Source organism: Lolium rigidum, chromosome 4, assembly GCF_022539505.1.
Source record: "Lolium rigidum isolate FL_2022 chromosome 4, APGP_CSIRO_Lrig_0.1, whole genome shotgun sequence".
In the NCBI taxonomy this organism is placed as follows: domain Eukaryota; kingdom Viridiplantae; phylum Streptophyta; class Magnoliopsida; order Poales; family Poaceae; genus Lolium; species Lolium rigidum.
The window spans coordinates 61,830,964-61,843,171 of record NC_061511.1 but is presented as its reverse complement, the minus strand read 5'-3'; positions in this window follow the sequence as shown (position 1 = coordinate 61,843,171).

The following is a 12,208-nucleotide window of genomic DNA, read 5'->3' as shown; positions in this document are numbered from 1 at the left end:
AGCCTAATATTGCAAAGAAAGAATCAAAATTTGTAGAAACCTATTCACCCCCCCCCTCTAGGTTTACCATCTCTATACTTTCACCAAGGAGCATACCAAAAAAGAGTCTTCATCCCATTTCCCACCGTAATGGTCGTGGCTGCAAAGAAAATGTCCATATCTTGCTCCGAACAAGGGTTGCCGGAGCCCACCCAAAACTTGTTGGGGTCTTTCCACTCCAACCAAGGCCATCTAAGACGAAGGGCCGTAGCGAACTTGTCCATATGAATGATTCCAAGGCCACCAAGTTTTTAGGACGACAAACTATCTCCCAATTGACCTTGCATTTCGCCCCCGTGGTGTGGTCTCTAGCCGACCAAAGGAAAGCTCTCTCAATCTTGTTGATAAATGCTATGGTACCCGCCGGTATGGAGAGTGGTGTCAAAAAGTATGTGGCTTGGGAGGCGATGACGGATTTGACCAAAGCGCTACGGCCGGCCGTAGTAATATATTTCCCATTCCAAGTGGGGAGATTCCCGGCACATTTGTCCTCAAGGTGTTGTATGTCTTTCCTTCTTATGCCTCTAACCGTTAGAGGAAGCCCAAGATAGCGTAGTGGAAAAGACTCTCTCTTAGCCGGGATGTGAAGAAGGATGTCGTCGAGGTTATGGTTAGCACATCTTATTGACACGACGGAGCTTTTGTGGAAATTCGTGCAAAGGCCGGTGACCTCTCCGAGGTCATGAAGAATATGAGCGAGATTTTGGACATCCTCCTTCAAAGGCGCAACAAAAATCGCCGCATCATCCGCATAAAGAGAGGTGCGGAGGATGGGGCCTCTCCCCCGTAGCTTGTGTAGGATACCAAGGCTCGTGGCCCTCTCCAAAATTTGTGCAAGAGTATCAATGGCGAGGACAAAAAGAAGCGGGGAAAGGGGGTCTCCTTGGCGTAGCCCCCGACCATGGTGAATGGGGCAACCTGCCACCCCATTAAGAAGCACCCGCGACGAGGCGGTGTTTAGAAGTGCAACAATCCAGTTTCGGAAACGGGCTGGGAAGCCCCTCTTCACAAGAAGATCAAAAAGGTATCCCAACGGATAGAGTCGAAAGCCTTCCGGATATCAAGCTTGAAAAGAAGAGCCGGGGTCTTGTTCTTGTGAAATCTCGTAGCTAGATTTTTGACATAGAGAAAATTGTCATGAATACTTCTCTTGATGAAAGCGCTTTGCGCGTTTGAAACAAGCTCATCCATGTGAGGCCCCAACCGGTTGGCAAGCAACTCCGCAACAATCTTGGCAATGGCATGCATCAAGCTAATAGGCCGGTAGTCGGATACCTCTTCGGCGCCATCCTTCTTTGGCAACAAGGATATGTTCGCGGAATTTAACCAATGAAAATTTTCCACATGTAGGTTCCCAAAAAGTTGGACAACATTCAAAACGTCGACTCTTATTGTCTCCCAACATCTCTTAAAAAAGAGCCCGGTGAAGCCATCCGGCCCCGGGGCTTTGTCGCCGGGCAAGTGAGAGATGGCCATCTTGACCTCTTCCTCGGTGAAGGGATCACCAAGCGAGTGTAAATCCGTAGGGGAAAAAACGAAATCTGCCCAATTGAAGTCATGGCTACTAGGGTCCCCTCTATCCATAGACGCTTTGAAGTGATCATAGATGATTTTCTCTTTTTCTTCATGTCCACTTACCCAACCATTGTTTCGCTTTAGGCGATGGATGTGGTTTTTCCTTCTTCTAGCATTGACCCGCATATGAAAGAATTTGGTATTGGCATCTCCCTCCTTGATGTTTGCAATCCACGCACATTGTTTCTTTCTAGCTCTCTCCACCACGGCAAGCGCAATCACCTTCCTTTTCAACCGCGCGCGAAGGTCTAACTCCTCCGGGAAAAGTTGCCTTGCCTCTTGGGCCATATCGAACTATAGAATAACAAGTAGGGCCGCATACAACAACACCTTAGTGTTGGAATAAAAGCCCTTCCCCCACTTGCGGAGGCACTTTCTGGTTTCCTTCATCTTGTGAAAGATGATTTGGCAAGGTTCAGTGTGGATGGTTGGCTTGTCCCAAGCCTCCTTTACCACCTCATTGAACCCCGGAAGCTTTACCCAACAGTTTTCAAATTTGAAAGATCGCGGTCGCTTGGGTTCACTAACATCGGCGAGGAGGAGGGGACAATGGTCCGAGAGGGACGAGGAGAGGGTATGACGTAATGGATTGACGACGCTAATATTTTTCTTTTGCTAGAAAGGATGTGAACTTTATAACGAGTTCAAGGTTTATCTTGGACCAAACATAAGCTTTACGATATAAGCACATTGTAAATACTCCCGGGACAAAAAGTGAAATTTCTTCCATGCAAAATACAGAGCCACTCCATCGTATAATGAGATCCGAGTTTTAGTCTAAGTGGCACACTTTTTGACGACTTTAGGGACCAATAATGGACTTTCTTGGATGCAAAATACGGAGATGTTGCATAACTGGAACAGAGACACGGAGCACTAGTCCGCAAACTTGATATGTCTTCACCTACTTGCACATGTACAAAGAAATAGCCAAATCAATTTCCTGCACTCTTGCTTTACAAATCCACTGCATCAATAACAAGACTTTCCAAGCATTCCAACAATGTTCTTTTTGAGCTGCATTGCACTGGCAGCCGCCATCGATTCTGAGCTGACATTCAGCTCTCACCCAGCCGGAAATTCTTGAAGAAACCACTGAGTCAATTTTCTCTTTACCTTTTCAAATCGTGCAATCTATCCTGTAGTGTGCACTCGTCGACCTTCACTTGACTAGCACGCTACTCTGGCCTAGTACACTCTGGGTAGCTGCTTGGTAGAGTGTTAAATCCGATCGACGGCTCACTAACGGAATGATGATCGACAGGAACGAATCAACCAAACCAGTAGACTACAAGTTGGTCCAGCTAATTACAAGTCCTTCGACAGTGCTATGAAAAACACATGACAGCCACGAAAATGACCTGCAAACTTTGGTCTGTACCAAATTAAATGGACTTGGCTTATGCCATACATAGACTTATGGTACCATAGCTAGCCGGTTGGAGAGGGGGATCACATCCCTTACCAAACTACACGTCTCCCTCCGAAATCACTCCTCGAACAAATTAATTAAGAACGGTGTGCGCGCATGTGATGAATCATGTACTACCTGAATTGCAAGTTCCATATAATGATTGCCCCCACCCCAATAATTTGTGTGGCTATAGAGAGAAGTATCATGAGCAACCGTGTCGCAGAGAAGCACACATGGATTGTTCAAATTTCAAAGGGTATTTTTAAATAAAATAAAATACCACATTACCGTCAACTTTTGCATCCATGATGCTACACCCACATGACGACATATTACCACATCACCCTGTGTTAATCTTGGTGAAAAAACTATACAGCCTATATAAATGAACTGACGAAGTACTACACTTTATTGAAACAACACAAACGAAAGTAACTTAATGAAGAAGTGTGATAGAATGAGCACGTAAGCAATCACAAAATCTCCTTTCACATGGTATCCATGCTACTTTGCATTGCAGTGCTGCCAAGTGTACTTTGACATATACAAATCACACATAAAGTGTTGGCCAGATCTATATTTCATCAAGATCCATTTTTGCTTTTTCAGATCTTGATTAGTCAGCTTGCCTAAATTATCATCGATTAATTCAAGACTTTGGTCTCTTTGTTCTACCAAATGTTAATAAAAAATAAAAAAAGCAAGCCACAATCTAAAGATATAGTAATAAAGCAGAGTATAAGTCTCTTGCACATGCTACAACTTAAGTAATTTGGGTACACTCTTAGAAGCATTACGGACCATGGCCCCTCACCAGAAGGAGGGTTGTTGTTCCTTGTTTTTTCCACTGTTTTATTTGAAATGGTCAGGCGGAAATTCATGTCCTATCCTTGCTCCAGTAGTCGTCTAGCACTAGTGGAGGGAACATGGAGTTGCGCGGGCTAACGGTTCTCCTGGAGGATCTAGTTAGTTTACGTGTTGATTGATGTGGTTTGAGATTTGACTCTTTCGATTACAGATCTTATCTTTAGCAACGGTTATTTGTTGTGATTTGCTGGTCTTGACTTACCAAGATGGCTTTTCGCGTATCTACTACAACAATTTTTACAACGATCAGGTTTGCTCAGGTCCGTTGATGGAGGAACGATGATGGTGACGCACCTTCAGCTCCACCCAGTGTGCGTAGTCTTGTCGCTAGGTACTCCAATGACATATTGGTATTTTTTTATTTAATTCTTATATTCTTTATGCTACTATGGATGATTGTCAATAGATCGTGGATTTTTTTTTCTTAAAAAACATATATTCTTCAACCTAAGGTATAAGATGCGTTAAGAGGAGCAGCATCCGACACTGCACTCCCAAAACATCTTCCCCCCTTTATTTGAATTTAAATAGACAAAACTGAAGAACGAATTCTTTAAAGCTTGTCAATTAATGGACATGAAACCATCCAAATTTAAATAGGCAAAAGCTTTTGTCAAAGAGGTGTGATCTGTTCGAGTATTATCAAAGACAAAATTCACCACACGCTTCAAGGATTGTCAACACTATCTCCACTGGTAAGCTGTGGATGAATTTGTTGACTTCTCATGCATATAGTCCTCCAGCACTCGTAAAACGTCAATAGTGGGTTTTTTAAGTGGACATTTTTTTTGACTTCCGGTACACTTGACTCCTCTAGCATGGAAACCATGGAATTCCTCTCCCATTAGTTGTGGCCTCCACTACAAATCCGTTGGACAATCTACCGTAGACGTATTCTTTCTGCTATTGGATGTAGAAGTATTCGGATTGGATGCATGCATGCCAAGAAAGTGTATAGTTGATGCTAGAAAGGAGCCATGTTTGGACACATTTGCATTTAAAGCAAATAAATCAGAATGCATGTAAACTAGTAAACTATTAATCTCTGCAATGTGTAGGACTCCGTATGTGTTATCAATTTCCTTGGTTTTTGGAGTGACGTGGACACCATGTTGATGTAATGTGGAGAAATTTTGGAGTATACATGTATTGCCACCAGTATAGATCGGGCCTTTTAAGGATCCCATGGCACATGGAAATCCCTTTCCACGTGTTGTTTGGCCGAACGCTGACCGTAAAAAAACCATACCATTTGCCAGGGGCGGACCCAAGAACGGCTGAGTGGGGGCCTTCGCCACCACTCAAATTTCCAGATTACACTAAAATCTATGCATATTTATAAGAAAATCACTTGAATCATTTGAATTTGCCAAAGAGATGCCCCACTCATGAGTTTGGCCCCCACAAAAACTTTGTTCTGGGTCCGCCCCTGCCATTTCCCGGTCCGCCACCAGCCCACTCAGTGAGATGATAGCACATGGTCACCGGAGAGGAAACTGTATGGGCTATAACGCAAACGATTGGTCATGCGAAGTCTTGTGTGTACCATTTACCTTTGCAGACTCGTTCTTTCTGTCAAACCGTGTGTGATTTTTTCGCGCTTCCTTTGCTTTTCTTGCATTTTTTTCCCATCGTTTAGCTGCCTTCCTACCACTGCCGGCTTGTCTATGAATTCAGCAAGGGCCGCCGGTAGCTTATACCTTCAAAAATGGCTGAGAATATTAGAGGAACAATGGGTCACCGACATAGGTATGTGTCCAGTTACCAAAGCACCTCAGACGCTCAGACCGATGATGGAGGAAGCGCTAGCGGCTCCGCTTCTGCCACTTAGCTAGGAAGTCACCAAGCAGTGTAAATGCTCAGAGCAAGGATGGAGGAGACGCTCGCAGCTCCGCTTTCCGCCTCTCCGCGTGCACGTTCATGCATCGTTCCTTTCGTCCTCATGCACGGTGAAGGCAAGACACCGGTGTCCGACCCTAGGCACTAGTAGAAAAAGGGGATTTACTCCCGGTAGGTAAGGGCCTTTAGTCCCGGTTTTGCAACGGGACTACGGAATCAGGACTAAAGGCCCTCTCCTTTAGTCTCGATTTTAATACAAACCGAGACTAAAGGCCCCACCACGTAGGCTGCGGGCGCGCGTCGGGGCGAAGTACATTTAGTCCTGGTTTATAACACCAACCGGGACTAAAAGCTATTTCGTCTATTTTTTATCCATTTTTTTTAATTATTTTCCGCTCCCTCTTTTTTTCCAGAATTTCTAGTATTTCAGTTATTTAACAAGTTTAGTCTCTAACTACACTTAATCTCTAGTCAAATTACTTACTCGTGGTCAAACTTCCTGCTTGAACACCCATCCCCCACTACTTTAGCACTAGCACGCTTAACTTTCGAGTTTCTTCCCATCCCGCTTCCAAGTGCTTCAGGCGCATGTTATTGATACTAGTATCATATCAATCATATTAACATGTTGGGCACGATGTCACACTTCATTAATCTTTGAATTCCAAATAATTATTTTAAGAAATAAAAGTAATGATGTAATAATAATCTAGAATAAATAATAAACAATATTTTTTTTGCAAAACCTAAAACCTGAAAATTTGAAAATCTAAAAATTGGCTAACCTTTATGGTTAAGAAATAGTAATCTTTATGCAAGAAGCAATTATTAATTTACTTCAAAAATAAAAAAATCCAAAATTTCTAGCAAAAACTATAATCTTCCTGCTTTCATATTTTCATTGGAAATTTTGAGAATCTAAAAATTGGCTGACCGGGTAAACCCATGATCATTTTGATATATTATACATTTATTTCTGATGTCGTATGCAAAACTTAATGCCATTTTACCTCTTCCAAAACTTTTTTTGCAAAAGAAGTTGAAATTCAAAATTGTTAATTTCCCCAAATAGTAGGTTGCGTAACATATAGGAATCCCAAAAGATTGTATTTTTTGAATTTTATATCATTTTCTTTTGTATTTTATAAAGTTAAAAAGGCTAGAAAGGGTAGATCTGCCGCAATCCCTTTAGTCCCGGTTAGCATTACCAACCGGGACTAAATGTTCCAAACGAACCGGGACTAGATGGTACCGTGGCCCGCGCCGAACCAGGACTAATGCGGCCTATTAGTCCCAGTTCCTATTTGAACCGGGACTAAAGATCCAGGAGTTTTGGACGAAAGCCATGTTTCTACTAGTGAGTGTCGAGCCGTTGTTGGAGGACGAAGAGTCGTTGGAGTCATCATCGCACCGTCGAGCCGTGAAGAATGCCATGTGCGCCTTGTGGATGTCTATGAGGCTATGCCCGATGAGGGCTCCCGGGCATACATGTTATACGCACGCCCAGGAAGGGTGCCTCGGGCTTCACTGCGGCCTTAGGCTTCGACACAGGCCCGTGCTGACGATGACATTTAGTTTATTTACTTATTAGATTTTCTATGTGTACTATGGACGAACATCGAACGATGTTGATCTTGAGCCCTCTAAATAGGAAGTGTATCGTAATTTTATGTGTCATATGTAACTGAGTTGTTTCATTAATAGAGCACCGTTTAGAATCTTCCTCCGTTGACGGTCCTACACTTTCATATTTGAATCTGTTGTGATGACTTCCAATGACCATCGGACGACCCTTCAAGGCACGAATTGTCTAAGCCTTGGACGACAATATGAAAATGATGATTAAAGAATGTCCACTCGCCCTCCCCATACACCGTCCGGCGTAGCCGTTATAGGGACCGTATGGGGGCGCCGGCGTAAAACACTACAGGAATGGCGCGATACGCCGAGGGCCTTTTATACGCCGACGGCCAAAAGTCGGGGCCCTCGGCGTATGGCCTGGCCTGGCCAGCCTCCTCATCCGATCCTCGATGTAGCGCGGCCGTCGGCGTAGCGAGGTCTACGCCGAGGGCAACCCTCGGCATATCTTTGGCCCTAGGCGTAGACAGGGCTACGCCGACGGCCACCCTCGGCGTAGCCATTTTTCAAATTTGTCTAATTTTGTAAAAATCATAACTAATTCATATGATGTCGAAAAATGCGTATGAGGTATCAAAATGTTCATAAAAACATCATCTATCCATTCATGTCAAAATCATGCATATTTGAATCATGTACAGTACCATGTTAATATAGAAACAATTCAATCACTTTCTTATATGTCCTCAGAGTTCCTGTTTTAGCCAGATGGCAATTTAAACGAAGTCAAAAAATCTCGCGGAGCCGCATGGCATCATTTTATGTGTCTTAGTAACCACTCCAAAAGATGGAATTGGGATACACCAAATATTTTGGAAAACCGATCACAAACAGGGCTATCACGTCCGGAGTTCTATGGCTTTTAGGGCAAATGAGTAGGAAACGGCCCGTGACACCACATAGTTTGTCGGAACGAGGCCATATTTCGCACGTGCGTGGTCCCTGGGATGGGAAGCAAGGCACCGGGAGCGGATTTCCAATCCGACCCATGGGTGATGGTTTTTTCATTTTCGAGGTGCCAAAACGGGTTTTTTTTGTGAAGCAGCTACATGGGACGCATTTTAGTATTACGCGAGACCTCCGCGTAGTGGTAGAACACCGCCTCCGCACCATATATCACATGGCATATGTACGCGCTAGCTATCCGGGAATTCATGCGGCTTCCCGCGGTGTCCCGCCGAATCCGCCGGAAAGTGACATGATTTGAACTAGGGGTACACTTTCCGTCGCTCAATAAATTCCGGGAAAAATGTTTTTAGTTCTAGGACATATCACTTTATGTGTGAATTTTTTTCCGTTTAGCGCGATGGTAAACGGGGGCACCAGCGCGCCCGGTACGGCCATACCGCATCTCCGTGGGGACCCGTTTTGGTCAAATGGCAATTTAAACGAAGTCAGAAAATCCCGCGGAGCCGCATGGCGTCATTTTATGTGTCCTAGTAACCACTCCAAAAGTCGGAATTAGGATACGGCAATTATTTTGGAAAACCCTTCACAAATAGGGCTATCACGTCCGGAGTTCTATGGCTTTTAGGGCAAATGAGTAGGAAACGGCCCGTGACACCACATAGTTTGTCGGAACGAGGCCATATTTGGCACGTGCGTGGTCCCTGGGATGGGAAGCAAGGTCCCGGGAGCGGATTTCCAATCCGACCCATGGGTGATGGTTTTTTCATTTTCGGGGTGCCAAAACGGGTTTTTTTTGTGAAGCAGCTACATGGGATGCATTTTAGTATTACGCGAGACCTCCGCGTAGTGGTAGGACACCGCCTCCGCACCATATATCACATGGCATATGTACGTGCTAGCTATCTGGGAATTCATGCGGCTTCCCGCGGTGTCCCGCCGAATCCGCCGGAAAGTGACATGATTTGAACTAGGGGTACACTTTCCATCGCTCAATAAATTCCGGGAAAAATGTTTTTAGTTCTAGGACATATCACTTTATGTGTGAATTTTTTTCCGTTTAGCGCGATGGTAAACGGGGGCACCAGCACGCGCCGGTACGGCCATACCGCATCTCCGTGGGGGCCCGTTTTGGTCAAATGGCAATTTAAACGAAGTCAGAAAATCCCGCGGAGCCGCATGGCGTCATTTTATGTGTCCTAGTAACCACTCCAAAAGTCAGAATTAGGATACGGCAATTATTTTGGAAAACCCTTCACAAACAGGGCTATCACGTCCGGAGTTCTATGGCTTTTAGGGCAAATGAGTAGGAAACGGCCCGTGACACCACATAGTTTGTCGGAACGAGGCCATATTTGGCACGTGCGTGGTCCCTGGGATGGGAAGCAAGGCCCCAGGAGCGGATTTCCAATCCGACCCATGGGTGATGGTTTTTTCATTTTCAGGGTGTCAAAACGGGTTTTTTTTGTGAAGCAGCTACATGAGACGCATTTTAGTATTGAGCGAGACCTCCGCGTAGTGGTAGGACACCGCCTCCGCATCATATATCACATGCCATATGTACTCTCTAGCTATCTGAGAATCCATGCGGATTCCTGCGATGTCCCGCCGAACCCGTTGGAAACTGACCGAATTTGAACTAGGGGTACACTTTCCATCGCTCAATAAATTCCGCAAAAAATGTTTTTAGGTCTATAACACATCACTTTATGTGCTAATTTTTGTCCATTTAGCGTGTTAGCGAACGGTGCACCAGCCCGCCCGATACGGCCATTTCGCATCTCCCGAGGGGGCGCTTTGGCCACATGGAAAATTGGGAGTCATATTTGGATTCCTCTAATTTTAAGGTTCAAATGATGATATGGATGTTATATTTAGATTCCTCTCATTTTTCTGATCGATTTAGACATATTATTTGTGGAATTTCGATTTTCCGATTTAAAGATATTAATTATTCCATATTAAATAGAAAAAAGACCAAAAAATAAAATCATTTTATTGTTATTTGAATTTAATATTATTATTACTTATATATTCATTGTTGTCTACTTAAGTAATTGTTTGGGATTTTCCAAAATAAAGAGGTGTGCATCACGGTTCAAGGGTTAATAGGGTTGATATGCTATTATTATCAGCAAGAGTTGTCAATTCTATAACGGAAGCTCATCCGAATGGAACCAAGAAGTTAAGCGTGCTGAGGCTGGAGTAGTGTGAGGATGGGTGACCGACTGGGAAGTTTAACCATGATTGTAATTTGACCTAAGATTAAGTGTAGTTAGAGTTAAAAGTGTATTGGGTCAAAGAAAAAAAGAAAAAAAAAAGAAAAAAATTGTGTAAAAGAAATTAAAATTTCAAAATTTTTAAAAGTCTATGCCTAGGGTTTTACCGTCGGCATATAGAAAAAAATATTTTTTTTTCGAATTTTTTTTTTTGAATTTTTTTGGAAAAATGGAAATTTGAATTTTTTAAAAGTCTATGCCGAGGAGTTTTGCCGTCGGCATAGCATGCTACGCCGAGGGCCGGCTACGCCGACGGCGATAGTTGCTTTGCCGAGGGAGCTACATGCCGAGGAGCTATGCCGAGGGCGGCCCTCGGCGTAGCCTACGCCGACGGCCAAAGCAGCCTACGCCGAGGGTTCCCGGCCCTCGGCATATAGCTCCATTCCTGTAGTGAAATGAGAATTGGGGACATGCCAGCGCCCAGCGTGCACCCCAAACGGTGCCCCCAATACATTTTCATATATATTCTAATTTTAAACAACAAATATACTGTGATAATTTATTACAACTTAAACAAATATTAGACAAAATTCAACAAGTTTAACATAGCACACAAATAATTAAGGTTTATCAAACCACACAAATTAAAAAATTTAAATCCCAATGGCAAACAAATAAATAAACTAGCCGCCGCCTTTGAGAGTTCACAAATGCTCCACCAAATCATCTTGTAGTTGGTGATGAGTGCTGGAGTCTCGGACTTCTTGATATCTTGCGAGAAAAGCAGCACATACATGAGGCACATTGTGATCAACATCTGCAATAGGACCCATCCGTTCATATGGTTCGGTGTCAAACACTGAAAATTCCCTCTCGCTCTCGATGATCATGTTGTGCAATATGACCATGTAAGAGCAGAGTATCGGACAATGGTAAAGCGAGCTTGCAGCACACCAAATGCCCTCTCCACATCCTTTCTGGCAGCCTCCTGCATTTGAGCAAACCAAGATTTCTTCCCTCCAGCTACATGGTTTGAGATTGCCTTCACAAATGTTGACCATCTTGGATAAATTCCATCTGCAAGACAGTAGCCCTTGTCATACTAGTGGCCATTGATCTCAAACTGCACCGGAGGGGCATTGCATTCGACAAGATTCTGGAACACATCTGAGCACCGCAAGCACATTGATATCAAGTGTGATCCTGCCATGTCGAAGAACACATGCCAAATCCACAGGTCCCTTATACATACCATGGTGTCGAGAAACCCAGCGGCGTCTCTCTTCAATTTTAAGTAGTTGATCTCCCTCAAATTCTCGACTATCTGCAGGAAGAGTTTCCTACTCATCCGGAAATTACGGCGGAATACGGCATCACCATGCAATGGATCGTCGGCAGAGTAGTCGGCGTAGAGCATGCAGTACCCTTCCATCCTCTGTCTTTACTTTCTCTTGCGGCGCCCCGGTGTGGAGCCACCAATGACTGGCTTGTCCTCCTCGGCGATCATGGCCAAGAGGGAGACGAGGATCGCGAGATGCTCGTCGTCTCCAGCGGCGTCCCTGGTCGTAGCCGCGACAACGAGCTCCTTGTTCATGAGCGCGGCCATGACGTCCTCATCGTCCGAGTCCATCGCCTTGGCTAATGGCCGAATACTTCACGTGTACGGTGGGAGCACGGTGGGGACGGGGGTAGCAGTGGTGGCGGGACCAGG